The following is a 14,126-nucleotide window of genomic DNA, read 5'->3' on the forward strand; positions in this document are numbered from 1 at the left end:
TTTTTCTGTAGAATCACATTTCAAAATCTTCTATTCTTGTTGAAATGCTTGAAGTCCATGTTTCACTTCTGTACAAGGCTACACTTCTATTTACTTCTACTTTTAGAGTCCGCAAGCCACCCAACGGTGTGTGGCGGAGGGCACTTTACGTGCCACTGTCATTACCTCCCTTCAGCCCGATATCTTCGAAAAATAGTTCCAAACACTGACATTTATTCCATGTGAACAAATTTCTTTTCACGAGAAACGCTTTTCTTGCCATAACCTGTCTACATTTTATAGCCTCTCTGCTTCGACTATCATTAGTTATTTTGCTTCCCAGATAGCAAAATTCGTCTACTGCTTTAAGTGTCTCATTTCCTAATCTAATTCCCTCAGCATCATCGGATTTAATTCGACTACATTCCATTATCCTCATTTTGCTTTTGTTGATGTTCGTCTTGTATCCTCTTTTCAAGAAGCTGTCCATTCCGTTCAATTGCTCTTTCAAGTCGTTTGCTGTCTCTGACAGATTTACGGTGTCATCAGCAAAGTTTTTATTTCTTCTCCCTGGACTTTAATTCCGACTCCAAATTTTTCTTTTGTTTCCTTTACTGCTTGCTCAATATACAGGTTGAATAACATCGGGAATAGGCCACAACCCGCTCTCAGTACCTTCTCAACCACTGCTTCCCTTTCATGCCCCTCGACTCTTATAACTACCATCTGGTTTCTGCACGAATTGTAAATAGCCTTTTGCTCCCTTTATTTTATCCCTGCCACCTTTAGAATTTGAAATAGAGCATTCCAGTCAACACTGTCAAAAGCTTTCTCTAAGTCTACAAATGCTATAAACGTAAGTTTACCTTTCCTTAACGTATCTTCTATGAGAAAGCGCAGGGTCAGTATCGCCTCGCGTGTTCTACATTTCTCCTGAATCCAAACTGATCTTCCTCCAGGTCAGCTTCTACCAGTTTTTCCATTCTTCTGTAAAGGATTCGTGTAAGTATTTTGCAACCGCGACTTATTAAATTGATAGTTCGGTAATTTTCACATCTGTCAGCACCTGCTTTCTTTGGATTTGGAATTACTATATCCTTCTCGAAGTCTGAGGGTATTTCGCCTGTCTCATACATGTTGCTTTCCAGATGGCAGAGTTTTGTCACGGCTGGCTCTCCTAAGGCTATCAGTAGCTCTAACGGAATGTTGTCTTCTCTCGAGGCTTTGTTTCGACTTACGTCTTTCAGGGCTTTGTCAAATTCTTCACATAGCGCCCTATCTCCCTTCTCATCTTCATCCACGTCCTCTTCCATTTCCATAATACTGCCCTCACCTCCCTTGTATAGACCCCCTGCATACTCCTTCCACCTTTCTGCTTTCCTTTCTTTGCTTAGGACTGGTTTTCCACCTGAGGCCTTGATATTCATACAGGTAGTTCTCTTTTCTCCAAAGATTTCTTTAATTTTCCTGTAGGTATCATCTACGAGGGTAAGTCAATCATTATCCACAAAGTAGTTATAAAATTTTATTGTAATCAAACAGGAAACTTATAAGAACATCATTTTTCGACATAGTCTCCTTGCGTTTCATTGCACTTGGTCGATCGTTGTGCAAACTTCCTGATGCCATCGTAAAGGAAGGTTGAGCTGCGAGCCAATAATGCACCGCTTCTTTCACTGCTTCTTCCGAGGCAAATCGACAGCCCCTTAATGCCTGTTTGAGTGCACCAAACAACTGATAGTCAGAAGGCGCAAGATCAGGACTATAGGGAGGATGATCCAGTACTACAAATTTGAGTTACTGGAGTGTTTCAGCAGTATACGGACCGGGCATTGTCGTGCAACAACACAACACCTTTTGACAGTAATCCATGGCCTGGTTCGAATTGCAGGCTTTAGCCTGGCAGTAAGCATCTCGGTGTAACGTACACTGTTTATTGTGGTGTCCCTTTCGCCATAACGTTCCAGTACTGGACCTTGTGCGTCCCAAAAAACCGTAAGCATCAGTTTTCCTGCGGACGGTTGGGTCTTGAACTTTTTCTTGCACGGCGAATTTGGATGTTTCCATTCCATACTCTGTCGTTTACTCTCCGGCTCGTAATGATGGATCCAAGTTTCATTACCAGTAATTATCCTGTCTAATAAGTTGTCCCCTTCTTACCATAGCGGTTCAAATATTTTTTGCAGATGTCCAAGCGCATTTGTTTATGCAACTGTGAGTTGTTTTTGGGACCCATCTTGCACAATCTTTACGAAACCTAAGTCTGTTGTGGGTGATTTTGTAAACAGAGCCGTGACTAATTTGCAGACGATGTGCCACTTCGTCAATTGGTAATCGTCTGTCTAAGAGAATAATTTCGCGTGAACGCTCAATGGTTTCTTCATTTGTCCCGGTAAACAGTCGTCCGGCTCCTCCATCGTGCGTAACACTTGTGCGAACAATTCGGAATTTTTCGATCCATTCTTAGACACTCCGTTGTGCCAAAACACTTTTTCCGCACTGTACCGAAAGGCTTCGATGAATTTCGTCCCTGATACGCCTTCCGACCACAAAAAACGGATCACTGAACGTTGCTCTTCTTTGGTGCAAATAGACAGCGGAGCAATCATTAGTAACAGCTAGACAGCGATAATGAAACTAATCTAGCAGCTTGAAAATTGAAAAGATATAACAACAAATAAACAAAGCATGCGTCATCAACGTAAAACGGCAGTACTACCAAAATAAACGAAAATATAACTAAATTGCGGATAATAATTGACTTATCCTCGTAATTTGCCCCTAATGATATATGCTTTTACATCCTTACATTTGTCATCTAGCTGCTCCTGCTTTGCCATTTTGCAATTCTGTCGATCTCATTTTTTAGTCGTTTATATTCCCATTCGTCTGCTTCAGTTATTGCATTCTTATATTTTCTCCTTTCATCGATTAAATTCAGTATCTCTTCTGTTACCCAAGGATTTCTACTGGCCCTCATCTTTTTACCTATTTGATCCTCTTCTGTCTTCACTATTTCATCTCTCAAAGCTACCCATTCTTCTTCTAATGTATTCCTTTCGCCTGCTCTCGTCAATCGTTCCCTAATACTCTCTGTGAAACTCCCCATAACCTCTGGTTCTTTCAATTTAACCAGGTCCCACCTATGTAAAATCCTGCTCTTTTGCAGTTTCTTCGGTTTTAATCTAAAGGTCATAACCAGTAAATTGTGGTCAGAGTCCACATCTGCCCCTGGAATTGTCTTACAGTTTAAAACCTGGTTCTGAAATCTCTATCTTACCATTATATAAACTATCTGAAACCTCCCGGTGTCTCCAGATCTCTTCCACGTACACAACCTTCTTTCGTGAGTCTTAAACCAAGTATTAGCTATGACTAAATTATGCTCTGTGCATTACTCTGCCAGTCAGCTTCCTCTTTCATTCCTTTCCTCAAGTCCATATTCACCTACTCCTTTTTCTTTCTTTTCCTATTATAGAATTCCATTCCCCCATGACTATTAAATTTTGGTCTCCCTTAACTATCTGAATAATTTATTTTATCTCATCACACATTTTCTGTCTCCTCATCATCTGCGGAAGTAGTTGGCACATAAGCTGGTACCACTGTCGTGGGTGTGGACTACGTGTCTGTCTTGTCTACAATAATACGTTCGCTATCCTATTCACAGTAGCTTATCTGTGTTCTTATTTTTTTATTCAATATTAAACCTCTCCTGCATTACCCCTATTTGATTTTGTATTTATAACCCTGTATTCACCTGACCAGAAGTCTTGTTCCTACTGCCACCGAACTTCACTAACTCCCACTACGTCTAACTTTAACTTGTCCAGTTTTTAAATTTTCTAACCTACCTGCCCGATTAAGGGATCTGACATTCCACGCTCCGATCCGTAGAACGCCAGTTTTCTTTCTCCTGATAATAACGTCCTCCTGAGTAGTCCCCGCCCGGAGATCCGAATGGGGGACTATTTTACCTCCGGAATATTTTACCCAAGTGGACGCCATCATCATTTAACCATACAGTAAAGCTGCTTGCCCTCGGGAAAAATTACGGCTGTAGTTTCCCCTTGCTTTCAGCCGTTCGCAGTACCAGCACAGCAAGGCCGTTTTGGTTAGTGTTACGAGGCCAGATCAGTCAATCATCCAGACTGTTGCCCCTGCAACTACTGAAAATGCTACTACCCATCTTCAGGAATCACACGTTTGTCTGACCTCTCAGGAGATACCCCTCCGTTGTGGTTGCACCTACGGTAGGGCTATCTGCATCGCTGAGGCACGCAAGCCTCCCCACCAACAGCAAGGTCCATGGTTCATCAGGGTTCAGGGAGATTGGGACACGTCCAGCAAATAATTGAGGAGTTAGCATGCAAGTGCTACTCTAAGATGAAAAGATTGGCACAGGAGAGGAATTCGCGGCGGGCTGCATCATACCATAAGAGTGACGACTCTTTTCTGTAAAGGCCTTTTTAATTTCCTTGTAGGCTATATCTATCTTTCCCCTAGTTATACATGTTTTATAGACTTATTTGTCCTCCATCCTTTCCTGATTAGCCATTTGGCACTTCGTCAGTCTCAGTTTTTTTAAACGTCTCTATTCACTTTCGCGTGCTTCTTCTACTAAATTTTAATGTTTTCTGATTGCAGAAATTAAATTCAATAACTCCTATAACACCCAGGGATTTCTCTTAGGTCTTGTCTTTGTAACTATTGGGTCCCTTTCTGCCTTCAGTATTTCATCTGTCGAAGCTATCCGTTCGTCCTACCGTTTTCCTTCCCCTCTCTTCAGTCAATCGTTGCTAATTCTCCGCTTGAAACTCTGTACAACATTTGGTTCTTTCTGCTCATCCAAGTCACATCTCCCTGATTTCCTACCATTTTGCAAATTATTCAGTTTTAATCTATAGCTCATATTAACAAACTATAATGTCAAAGCAGTGTACTAGCTAGCAGCTACAGCAAGTTTAATATCATCGGAGTAAATAATGGGCACAGTCTTAAAAGGTGTCCCGTCTTGTCAATGACAGTCCGTTCCAAACTCGACAGGAATTGCTGCTATCAGTTAATGCCGATCCAATTATCCGAACGAACATCGCGAAAGGAACTGCATGCAGTGGACATTTGGCGTCGGGGATCTCGCAAAAGACTATTGCTCCCAGTGGCCCACCAATCTGTACGTTTTCAATAGGCCGAACAACGGAGAAACTGAACAGTCCCTTAGAGGCGTATGATGTGATCCGATCAGTCACAATTTCGACACCTTTCAAATGATGAAAGGCGTGGAGTACACTGAAGATCCAAAGAGGTCTTAACCCACGATGAATAGAGGGTGGTTCACACTGGATGTTGTTCTCGGATGTTTTACGGTTGTTTCTCGTTGTGTAACTTGCGTCCACCCATTAATGTTACTGTGAAGGTGAACCAGGACGGTTATTTCTACATTTCCGGTGAACAGGTGTCATATGTCAGTAATATTTCCAAACTTATTTAGAATGTAATATTCTTGCTTGTATTTTAGAAATATTTATCCACTGATGCGTTTAAATTACAGGTATATGTGTAAAATACGATCTTTTGCCTTCCAAAACCTTCTGAATAAATGTTGCTTTTTGGAAAAGTCTTTTAATCAAATTTTAATATTTCACAACTTCTTTTGTCCACATGAGTTGGTCCCTATTGAAGCTATAATCTATTACGTTCTTCTATTGTGTTCTAATGTTGATATCGATTTTGTGTGCATTGTACCTAAACATGGGATAATGTAATAATACGGCTTCGGTACAAAAAGATGGATTTTTAAGAGGAATGCTGAATTACAATGACGAAAGCACTGTTTGGTATCAATGGAACCAGCGAAAAATCGCACTATTGTACTACTGTCATAAATATGTATTTAAAAAATAGAAATTACATAATATAAATTTTAGTTAGATTCAAATTTTCTGTTGTTAGGTGTCGCGATCGACTTTGCCTTGGTAATCGATTATGTAATTGTTTAGAATGTTGTACAAGGGAACTGAGGGCACTATTTGATTCGTGCTGGAATCGGGTGAAGTGACATCGTTGATAATAATGTTCTTATTATTACAGTTTGGAGCCAATGTTTGTTAGTTTAGGCATGGTGTAAACACCGCTGGCAACGTGTAGGCTGCTCCTTGTGTCTGCTATGTTTTGACTCCGAAGGAACAAGCGAGCTAAGAGATGGGGCATTAACAGGGTCTGTTGCAACGCTTCTAGCTGCTGTGTTGACACGGAGACCAGATGGCGTGTGCTGCCTGTCTTATATAGCCGATTACGACACGTCCTTCGGTAGCGGTAGGGCATTCCAGGCTGCCGATGAAAACAAAAGTAGGGTCCCCTTAGTCACATTGTGTATGCAATATTATTGGCTCGCAATATTTTACACTACTGCGTTAAAGTGACAAGGTGGGTATTTTTTCTCTTCAGATGATGCCCCGCAGCTTTTGTGTTATGAGAGAACGTATAGAGGCTGTCCCATTTATCTTGAACATCGCAAGTAACTTTTTGTTCAGAAACCAAACAAAAACTGTACCAAACAAATGTTGTTTAGCTACCAGTGAGCATTACCTAGCATAACTGCCTTTCTCGTAACTTTGTTCGTCACGAATTTATGAACAGCAGTATTTCTTTTTTTTTTTTCGGTAACCCATTTTCTGCCCTCTACAACAGTTCACAAGCGTATCACACGTACCATTCACGTAAACACGAAGTTATTAAAAACATAACACAAAATTTACTTTGACTCTTGTTGTTCGTGATTTTCCTGGACAGTCCTGGTTTTTTAGTGCTGTCCGGATAATGTTCAGTGTTGCAAAAAGTCTGGGATTTGAGAATTTTGTAACTGGCGGGGAACCTTTTTAAAATTTTAGACCTCTTTATTCGATATTGCATTTTTTACATTCTCTTACGGCTATGCCTCCCTCTGCAGATCTTGGAAAAAGCGCTGATATTGATGGGTAGGCCTAGCTAGGCCGCAACTTCCCACTTAATCATTTAACAATTCAACAGGGGCAATGTGTTTACAGAGTAAGTTGTTTTCGTGTATGAACTTACTCGCCTACACGTTTTTTATCTCTTTTAATTTTTTGGGTCTCGACGGTTAGCAACAAGTAAAAGAAAGTCCATACATAAATTTCACCTGCAACAGGGAAAAAAGTTTTCAAATTCCGTAATGACAGCGTAAGCTTTTATAAAAATATATCCATAAACGAAAATACTGAATATTCTCTCTCTCTTTTACAAAAACTTTCACGTGAGCCTTAGGTATAGTATTCAACTGTTTGTTGGCCCTGTGTTGCGCATGAGAAGAGAGTCGTGAAACAAAACTTTCAACTTAGTTATATGTTTAATCTGAAATAATGAAAACTAATCTAATTAAATTTCAAAAGTAAGTAATCGTGTAATCATTGAAAACTATTTAACTGTAATCATTGAAAACTATTTAACTGAGACTCAATAGTGAAGTCCATTACGGAAGTTGTGTGACATGAAGAGCAATTTCTGACTGGAAATGTCCAAATAAAATACTAATCTATTCAGAAGAAAAATAATTGTTTGAGATTACCTACACTGTTCACTGTAAATATGCTTGCTTAGCACTACACCTCGTAATTCTGACTATGAATCGCGTCCTCATAAGAATGCTAAGTGAGATCTGCCCTGAAATAAAAGTAACTTACCTCATACTCAACATGTTTCGTGGCTAGCATACCGAAGTTCATGAAAGCAAACAGAAATCAGTAGATGCAGTAGCTAAAGAAAAAATGAACTACAAACGTGTTTTTTTCTTGACAGAAACAACTTGTTGCTTCGTGTGGATTAAGGTGCAATGCACACATGACAAAATATTCAAAACTTTGCTATGAATGATGGAGGAGGACGTTACTTTAAACAATGTCAAAAAGATTGTACAACATAAGAGGACCCCTGACAATTACGGAATTCTCCCAGTACAAAAATTACGGACATAACCAACTGCGTTATTTGTGACACAATGAAAACGAAGAGATCAAATTAATACTAGTCATCAATGTTATTACACTGGTTACCTTGAAAAATTCGTCCAAAAAATCTTCTGCATTAGCAGAATCAATAAAATATGTTTGCAAATAATTTTTCATCTCCGTAATGAAGTATTACAGGTAATTTCTTTCAGATTCATAAATATCAAATCTCTGAAAATCTAACCCTCGCTACTACGCCTCAAATAGGAACGTCCCAGCGTTGCACAACTGACTGGCGACCAAGCGCACCACAGATTACATTCAACACAGAGTCAAGGATCTTATCCACTACTCGCGCAGCGTGCTAATGCTACTTTGTCCCAGTACAGTAACGGGGAAATACTTACAGTGACAGAAAAATATGAAAACCTTACAACGGTAATAATGAACCTCTTTATTGCTCACTATGTACTACGGAATTTTCTGTTGGACATAGCGGAAACGGTGATATTAAAGACCGGGAGAAAAGAGCTAATGCTATTAATGTTATTGATTCTCTAAACATAAGAGAACTTTTTAAATCCAAAAGTGGGAATAACAGTGATCTGGAGTGTACCGCCAGAGAGGCAAACTTTTAAGGTGGCAAAAGACTCATATTTAATGTTGTAATGTTTCTTTAAATGGTCAAGTTTGCAATGTCTTTGTCTGGGTCACCTGCACCGTTTGAGAGAGTTGTTTTCAGTTGTCGAGAACATTTGGTGTGCAGAAAGGGATTGACTGGCAGTATCTACTGTTAAACATGTACTAAATATCAAAATTAGTTCAGAGCCTTCTTGTTCTGGATTTTATGGTGTAATTAAAACAAACAAATCATTTCTGCAAAAAGTCATGTCTAGTGGTAAAATGTAACTGAATAAATAAAGTTTATACTGTTAAGTCTTTTAAGTAATTTCAAAAATATGTCCTGGGTTGGGCACGGAAACTTAGGTCGTACGTTCTGTGTTGGAGCCATCATATGGTAAGCCTCCTTGTGGTAGCACGCTATGCAAGAACCCCGGGTAACGTAAATCATTCACCTGCGGAGTTGACCCTTAACAAGTGGAAATCACTCTCTGCAGAGTATGCCAGCCTTGTTGCCTCTTCGCCTATCTTCACCCAAAATAAAAGAAAAGATGATGCAGGTTTCAATCAAGGATTGCCTTTACTGTGCGCAACATACCACTTAAAAGCACTACAGTACTTTGCTACATGCACCCGAATTCTAAATAAGAAATCATTATTGCGATTACTGTTCTGCTAACTTACATTCTTCACGAATGAGTAACATTTGTGCCTTCTGTTCGTCGGTATACACTGTTCTCACACGAACCTTCAACTGAGGTCGGTTGACTGAATGATCGATGTGTATTTTCCTTGTGTTTTTGCATCTTTCTCCTGTCAAGTCCACCAAGTGGACGAATTACGTTATCCCAGGATCTTGTGTTACGTTTTTAATAACGTTAAATTTATGTGAATGGCGCTCTGAGATATGTTTTTGAATAGGTTTTGAGGAGAGGAAGTGGATTAAGCAACGATAAAATATAAGGGTCTTATTTCAGAAAGCCGTTCTGCTGTTCATATCTTCAGAATGAGCGAAGTTGCAAGTAAGGCAGTCATGCTGGTTAATGTCCACCCGACATTTAAACAACACTTTGGTTATTCATATTTTATTTACCTTCTGGAGAAAGCTTTTGTTTTTGAGATGGTCAAGAGAACCGGGACACTCTATATAGGAACACTGCCACACCAAAGCTGGTATACCTAATTATTTGCGACTAGTTTCAGTCACATAAGACCGTATTGAGGCTCATACAGTTTGAAAAGTTCAGCATATGTGTTTACAACCATGTCATCCAACTCTGTACAAATATTTACATTTCAAACGACTAATATTGGAACAGTTCAAGTAGATTTGGGATTCCATACCTCAATCGACAAAAACGGAATCCTTATAGGATCACGTTATTGTCCGTATGTTACGATCTCTTTCTGTCGGGAACGGGCAGACGTATCAGACTGAAATTTATGTCAAATACCAAGGTCTACAGTCCCTTGGCGATGGAAAAAAATTTAGGCTTCCAAGTCAACGCAGTTAGAAGGTACGACCATTTATGTCACATATTTTGATACTCGCAAATTCAATCATCAAAATCTGTACTTTAACTATCGACATACTTAACTAAGTTTGCACAGAATCCTCGGAGGGCGATTGCTTTTCGCAGTTATCCGTTTATTTATGTATTTTTCAAATCTTATTAACGGTTTCAATTAACCGATCTTCAGACGTGAATATTCTTGTTTTACACAGATGATCTGCAGCGGATAGGCACTTGGTGCAGGGAGTGGCAACTGACCCTTAACATAGACAAATGTAATGTATTGCGAATACATAGAAAGAAGGATCCTTTATTGTATGATTATATGATAGCGGAACAAACACTGGTAGCAGTTACTTCTGTAAAATATCTGGGAGTATGCGTGCGGAACGATTTGAAGTGGAATGATCATATAAAATTAATTGTTGGTAAGGCGGTTACCAGGTTGAGATTCATTGGGAGAGTGCTTAGAAAATGTAGTCCATCGACAAAGGAGGTGGCTTACAAAACACTCGTTCGACCAATACTTGAGTATTGCTCATCAGTGTGGGATCCGTAACAGATCGGTCTGACGGAGGAGATAGAGAAGATCCAAAGAAGAGCGGCGCGTTTCGTCACAGGGTTATTTGGTAACCGTGATAGCGTTACGGAGATGTTTAATAAACTCAAGTGGCAGACTCTGCAAGAGAGGCGCTCTGCATCGCGGTGTAGCTTGCTCGCCAGGTTTCGAGAGGGTGCGTTTCTGGATGAGGTATCGAATATATTGCTTCCCCCTACTTATACCTCCCGAGGAGATCACGAATGTAAAATTAGAGAGATTAGAGCGCGCACGGAGGCTTTCAGACAGTCGTTCTTCCCGCGAACCATACGCGACTGGAACAGGAATGGGAGGTAATGACAGTGGCACGTAAAGTGCCCTCCGCCACACACCGTTGGGTGGCTTGCGGAGTATAAATGTAGAATGTAGATGTAGATGACTGGGGCTAATGCAAGGCATAGTGCCAACGCTACCATTGTATTACATTTTGGTCTGAAGATCGTTTAACCGAACCCTGCCACGAGGATTCAATAAAAAAGTGACTTGCACCGATACTAGATTACTTTTTCACGATCAATATTTAGTAAAATTTATGACTGGAATTATTTTATTAATATTTTCCAAATATAATTTAATCAACTTTGTGGTGAGGTGCGAATTTAGAGCTGTCAAATAGCTGTGAAACTTTGCTTGGGCCTGAACATGGTGTACCAATTTCAACTCGTAGCACTGAGCGTAAAAATAAGTAGCTGGTGGTCATCTACAATAAAGTTTCACAATAATGTAAGCAGCTGAGCAATAAACATCAGTGTATCAGATTTGACTGATCAAATGGCTTGTACTGGGTGGGGCAAATAAAAGTGGCCCGGACACTGTAGCACCATTAATGGAGGAGGAAACGACATACAGTTACTTCCAACAGAATGGAGCAACTGCCCATACAGCCGGCCGAATTTTGTAGCTCATTTAAACATTCTTCACGCCTGACAGAGGTGTTAGCAGAGGTCAGTCTTTTGGCGGCCCAGGCTGGTTCCCCAGGTCACCTGGTCCGTCAGTGTGCAGTTACTTTGTGTGTGGACGCACAAACAACACTCATAGTCTTCGAGAACAGCAACAGAATGTTTCGGTTGAGACCGCAGCAATTCCAGTAGCGCAGCTCCGATCCACCTTCAGCAACTTGCTGCCCAGGGCCCAAAAGTGCCAAGAGATAAATGGTGGTCACTTACAACGTCTGCTATAATTAGATTAGTACTGTATTTCCTACCTCTGCTGTGTTTCTCTCTACCCTGTAACACTGTTCACCGGGTCACTTTTATTTGCCCCACCCTGCATCAAATCAAAAATGGTTCAAATGGCTCTGAGCACTATGGGACTTATCTTCTGTGGTCATCGGTCCCCTATAACTTAGAACTACTTAAACCTAACTAACCTAAGGACATCACACACATCCATGCCCGAGGCAGGATTCGAACCTGCGACCGTAGCAGTCGCGCGGTTCCGGACTGAGCGCCTTAACCACGAGACCACCGCGGCCGGCCACCCTGCATCAAACGTGAATATTTAATTCGTTAGTTTCGATTTAGTTATGTTAATTGACGAGGTTACATTAGACCTGGATGAAATGGTTGTAATGTGCAAACGCTGGAATTGCTTACGTCTGATGGTGATGCTCAGAAATTTTACGAGCAGTTGATCAGAACATTTCTAGGTCCTTATAAAGATCGTATTTCAATACTTGACAGATGTAAACTATGTGATCAATAGTATCCGGACGCCTGCCTGAAAATGACTTACAAGTTCGTGGCGCTCTCCATCGGTAATGCTGGAATTCAATATGGTGTTGGCCCACTCTTAGCCTTGAGGGCAGCTTCCACTCTCGCAGGCATACGTTCAATAAGGTTCTGGGTGATTTCTTGGGGAATGGTAGCCCATTCTTCACGGAGTGCTGCTCTGAGTAGAGGTATCGATGTCGGTCAGTGAGGCCTGGCACGAAGTGGGCGTTCCAAAACATCCCAGAGGTGTTCTATAGGATTCAGGTCAGGACTCTGTGCAAGCCAGTCCATGACAGGGACGTGTAACCACTGCGGCACCGGCCCTGCATTATGAACAGGTGCTCGATCGTGTTGAAAGATGCAATCGCCCTCCCCGAATTCCTCTTCAACAATGGGAAGCAAGAAGGTGCTTAAAACATCAATGTAGGCCTGTGCTGTGGTAGTGCCACGCAAACAACATGGGGTGCAGGCCCTTCCTTGAAAAACACCACCACCTCCGAATTTTACTGTTGGCATTATACACTCTGGAAGACGACGATCACCAGGCATTCGCCATACCCACACCCTGCCATCGGATCGCCACATTGTGCATCGTGAATCGCCACTCCACACAACGTTTTTCCACTGTTCAATCGACCAATGTCTACTCTCTTTAATGCTAAGCGAGGCGTCGTTTGGCATTTACCGGCGTGATGTGTGGCTTATGAGCATGCGCTCGACCATGAAATACAAGTTTTCTCAACTCCCGCCTGACTGTCATAGTACTTGCAGTGGACCCTGATGCAGTTTGGAATTCCTGTGTGATGGTCTGGATAGATATATGCCTATTACACATTACGGCCCTCTTCAACTGTCAACTGCCGGCGGTCTCTGTCAGTCAACAGCCGAGATAAAAAAAAATGGCTCTGAGCACTATGGGACTTAACTTCTAAGGTCATCAGTCCCCCAGAACTTAGAACTACTTAAACCTAACTAACCTAAGGACATCACACACATCCATGCCCGAGGCAGGATTCGAACCTGCGACCGTAGCGGTCACGCGGTTCCAGACTGCAGCGCCTAGAACCGCACGGTCACCCCTGCCGGCAGCCGAGATCTACCTGTACGCTTTTGTGCAATAATTGTCGCTTCACGTTTCCACTTCACTATCACTTCGGAAACAGTGAACCTAGTGATGTTTAGGAGTGTGGAAATCTCGCGTACAGACTTATGACACAAGGGACACCCAGTCACCTGACCACTTTCAAAGTCCGTGAGTTCCGCGGAGCACTCCATTCTCCTCTCTCACTATGTCTAATGATTACTGAGGCCTCTGATACGGAGTACCTGGCAGCACCTAATATGAAAAACGTATTTTTTTTTGGGTGTCCGGATACTTTTGATGACATAGTGTATTTTCGACTTTCGTTAATTTCCTGATCTAACGGACTTGCAGCGACACGAAAATCGTTGCAGCACTCTCACGAAATTTACTGTGTGTACTAATGTCTGAAAATTTCAAAATCGCTTTCTCTGGAACTTTAACTTCACCGGGATAAAAAGAAAAAAAAAGAAATCTCTCGGCTGTTTTCTTTTTCCGTTTCTCAGCCATTAAATATGCTACGGACAAAGCTGACGACGATGACAGTGGAAGCCCGTGCTATTGACCGTAACCCAGTTTGCTTAGTTTCCAGTCCAGGGCATTACGCAAGCAGCTCGCCCGTTGTTAGGTGACTGGGAGGTCGGACGGAGAACACGT

The sequence above is a fragment of the Schistocerca piceifrons genome, chromosome 6 (assembly GCF_021461385.2).
Source record: "Schistocerca piceifrons isolate TAMUIC-IGC-003096 chromosome 6, iqSchPice1.1, whole genome shotgun sequence".
NCBI classification, from domain to species: domain Eukaryota; kingdom Metazoa; phylum Arthropoda; class Insecta; order Orthoptera; family Acrididae; genus Schistocerca; species Schistocerca piceifrons.